The sequence below is a fragment of the Rutilus rutilus genome, assembly GCF_951802725.1.
Source record: "Rutilus rutilus genome assembly, chromosome: 13".
NCBI classification, from domain to species: domain Eukaryota; kingdom Metazoa; phylum Chordata; class Actinopteri; order Cypriniformes; family Leuciscidae; genus Rutilus; species Rutilus rutilus.
In genome coordinates, this window is record NC_140218.1 from 34,823,012 (window position 1) to 34,827,342 (window position 4,331).

The 4,331-nt window shown below is 35.1% G+C and overlaps 1 long non-coding RNA gene across 1 annotated transcript; it reads left to right on the forward strand.

Annotated features, from left to right (window-relative positions):
• The first annotated feature begins 1,637 nt into the window (after positions 1-1,637).
• LOC311302755 lies at positions 1,638-3,539 on the forward strand. The gene is made up of 3 exons (XR_014629663.1): positions 1,638-1,774; positions 2,134-2,310; positions 3,250-3,539. It is a non-coding gene; the product is annotated as an uncharacterized lncRNA (long non-coding RNA).
• The last annotated feature ends 792 nt before the right edge of the window (positions 3,540-4,331 follow it).

The window sequence follows — 4,331 nt, forward strand, 5'->3', positions numbered from 1 at the left end:
AGCTTTTGTACCTTTAGGGTACTGCCCCAGTGACAGCTTTGTACCTTTTTTCTGAGAGTGTATATCGAGTTATTATAGTGTATTTTTCTAAATTAAAGTAATAATTTATACTGATGAATTTCCATTGAAAGTTTAAAAATTATTAAAAAAAGACATTGATTTTATTGTTGCTGTTAAAACCTCAAGCTCACATTGATCATTCTTTCTTTCTTTCTTTTTTTCAGAAAATGAGGTGGACACAGAGAACATAATCTCATTCATTTAAAGGCTCCTTTAAAAAACAGTCCAAGTTCAACAAATTTGTATATGAGATGGATGTGATAACACTAACACTAGAGCCAGTGCCAGCAGAATCCCAACACCAGACTTCGACTACAGAAATGCAAGTATAACATTGACTATTGTGTACTATATTTGTCCTATGTTTAGTGGTCGACCGATATAGATTTTTTTTTCTTTTATGCCTGATGGCGATATCTTAGAATGCAGGGTGGCCGATAATAGGGCTCAACATTAAGGCCCAATCCCAATTCTATTTTATACCCCTTCGCCTACCCCTTACCCTTGCCCCTTGAAACTGAGTGTCAAGGCGTAGGGGTGAAAATATTCCCCTAAGAAATGGGACACCACTACTACATCGTTACATGTCATTATACATCGTCGCTAGCGCCTACGTCACAGGAGATGCGCCAATGTTTATTACAAACTTCCAAGATGCCGTCGTCAGCTGTAGTCTTGCGTGAGTTACAGCTATTTTTTTTTTTGCATTTTTCTTCTGAAGTATGCAGAAAACAACGGAGATGACGATATCTTCGACACCTAATGCTGCGTTCACACCAAACGCGAATAGAGCGTCTGGCGCGAGTGATTTCAATGTTAAGACGCATTTACGCGCGTCTGGAGGTCTTGCGGCGCGAATGAGGCGTTTAGCGCGGCGCGTTGGACGCGAATTCGCCTCATTCGCGCGTCCACTTTGCTTCAAACTTTTGCTTTTTACACGCGTCATATTGTTAACGAACTTTAACGATTTTTTTGCAACCGTTTCTTTGAAGAACATGACCGTAAATATGAACACAAGATTGAATGTGACATAAAGAAAATGATTATTGGCAGTCATGTTGCCTCTGTAGCCGGTGTATGCAGGTACATTTCTCATACCCCTTCGTTTGAAGTGTGGTCCTGAAAAATCTTCGTTTCAAGGGCTTGAAACAAGGCCCTTCCCCTTATCCCTACCCCTCCAACCAAAAGAGAATCGAGACAGCCCTACCCCTTCACGGGAACGCGCAAAACGGAGGGGTAGGGCCGAGGGGTAGGGGCAAGGGGTGAATTGGGATTGAGCCTTACACTTGTCTGGGACAAGTGTATTTTTTTTGAAGGGGCAAGTGAACGAAATTTTACTTGCCTGACCGGACAAGTAGCCTGATTAAGCCATCAATAGCAATAAAATATGTAATAAAAAAAGAAGAGAAATATTTGAATTCATTGTGCAGCTTTAAATTTATTATCTCTCTTTGTGATCATACAAATTTAAGGTAAGGAAATAGTGAATGACATGTATTTTTGAGGTTAAACTTTTATTATTATTTTAATTATTATTATTCTGTACTTTTATATTTGATCCAGTAGGAGATTGCTGTCATTGGTGAGGATGCATCCTCTATTGAGCGTCATGTGAATGTCCTGCATATCTAGTACAGCAAGATGCGACTAGATACCTTGGTGGTCAAAGACCGAATGCAGCGAACTTTTGCATGGCGAAGAAACGAGATAAGAGGTGGGATGACTGTGGAGGATATACTTAAGAAATACCCTTTCTTAAAAACACCCTCAGGGGCCAGTGACATCACCGATTTTATATCAGTTCTCTGCTTAAAATAAATATTGAATGTTGATGTATACTAAAATTATCATTTACAGTTATAACTCTTTTTTAAAAGCATTGTAATTTTCTAAACCCTCAGGTGAACAAATATATGTGCATTCAAGCTTAGAAATATTTGTACAATGATATTACTAAAGGGAAATGGCAATGAAAGAGGCCACATAGAATATTAAATGTCTGATTTTATTTTATTTTTTTAGTATTTTTAGTTCATGTGAAATGATGAACTTTCTCTTTCTGTCTATTTTCAGTTGTGTGATAAAGTTGACCGAATGCATTCCATCAACTGTCAGCGCCAGCCAGCCAGCGCTTCAAGGATGGCTTTACCATTATTGTGCCAAAGGTGCTTGAGCTTGTTCAAAGAAATGCTCCATTAGCCAAAATCTACGAAGAAGCAAGAGAAGAGATGCTTGCAGAAGATCTACCAGGTATAGACATAAAACATAGCGGTTTTGTGATAATCGATTTCTAAACTTTAAGGACTGGTAGTTTTGTTAATTAAAAGTATAGGTGCTCAACAAATACATTTGTTGAAAATGTGTGCTTAGTTTCCATACAGTATATCCTAGAAAATGATCTAGCGCTGGGCGATATGACCAAAATCTTATCACGATATGAATAATTTTATTTCACGATAATGATATATATCACAATATAGTTATTTTTGTAGGAAATAAACTAGTCCAAACTAAAAAAAAAAACTAGTCTATAAAAAATACAAGTCTAATGTAGAGTAAAACATTCTCAAACTTATTAAAGTAAACAATAATAAAATTAGAACAAGAAATGTAATTACAAGCTATAGGACAAAAAATTACAACAGAAAAAGGATAAATTAAATGTTAAAAAAAAATATTCAGTTGTGATTGCTGTGGATTATTAGGCTGCTGTCACTTTAAAGGCTTAGTTCACAAAAGATGTCATCAATTACTTGCGTCATTCCAAACCGTAAGACTATTGTTCATCTTCGAAAACACAAATGAAGATATTTGAATTGAAATCTGAGTGGTTTCTGTCCCTCCATTGACAATCCACTCAACTACAACTTTGTTGCTTCAAAAAGTTTATAAAGAGTTATATCTTAATTTTCTGTCTGGGTTTGCCCTTTCATGCGCAAATTGTATCATTGGTAAAACATGTATTCACCTGAAACCAGCTTGTAAACAATTTCATGCATTTTATGCAACATTTGTTGATATTTACAGTTACTTTGATTTTAGCAAATTGCAGAAATATGACTAACAATGAGTAAAGGAAATTTGTTAAACTGTCATTTTGTAATACTCTGATACAGGTCCAGTTATTCAGTTCTGATGGATGTTGCATTGTTTTACTGATATGTTTAACATATTCTTTTCTTCTCACAGTTTGATGCTGATACTCCATACCCAACCATACAATTGGTAGAAACTGACTGAAAAATGGCTTTCTCCAAGAGGCTTCAAGTCCTTGTCAAAGTGGATGGTGTGGAGGTTTGTCTTTGCACAAATCTTAATTTCCATGTACATTTGTACCTACCTATGATTTACACTTCCATGCGAACACAGTCGAAGTTGACTTAAAATGGAGTATTATGAAACCAGGGCAAGAGATGGACTTTCAGGCCCTTTGACACATACTCTGCTAATGATAAATTGTTTGATCCTCAAGAATGTTTAAAAAGTTCAAATTTAATGTGTAGTACTGTGTTTGGTGAAATGTGTGTTTGTGATCAAATGTTTTAAGGGTATAAAGCTAGAATTAATGAAATGTGTACTGCTGGTAAAAGATTGCTTTGTCATTCTTGATGTTCAAAACTTTTTTTAAAGTAGAACAATTTACTTAAAATGAGATCTTGTACTGATTTGAAAAAAATGAAATTTCTTTGTGATACTTGATGCTAACACGTTTTATTACATGGTAAAAAAAAAGGTTATTGAAATGTATTGTACTGATTTTGAAAAAATATAAATATAATATTAAGCTTGATATTCTATAATACAATTTTTGTATATAAAAGTAAAATTGCTCAATATGCATCCTGTTATGACACATTGTGATAGTGCTTAAAATATTCATCCTGTGAAAATGTGAGAATGTAATAATTTTGAATGTTTAATAAATGATAAAGAGCATTCTGGCCTTTTTAATGTGTTGTATGGAGTACAAATTTGCCATCATAAGGTACAAAACGCTTGTCACTGGGGCAGTACCCTTAAAAGCACAAATTTGCACCTTATAAGGTACAATTTAGTCACTAGAGGTACATATTTGTCTTTGAAAGGTACATACTGCAAGGGTACTGATATGTACCCATGTATAAGGGTACAACGGGTGTACCCTTGAGGGTACTGCCCCAGTGACAAGCCGTTGTACCCCTAAAGGTACAAATTTTGCACATTTTTTCTGACAGTGTAATAAACAATAATTCCTGTAGTAAAAAAAAAAAAAAAAACACAGAAATCATTAA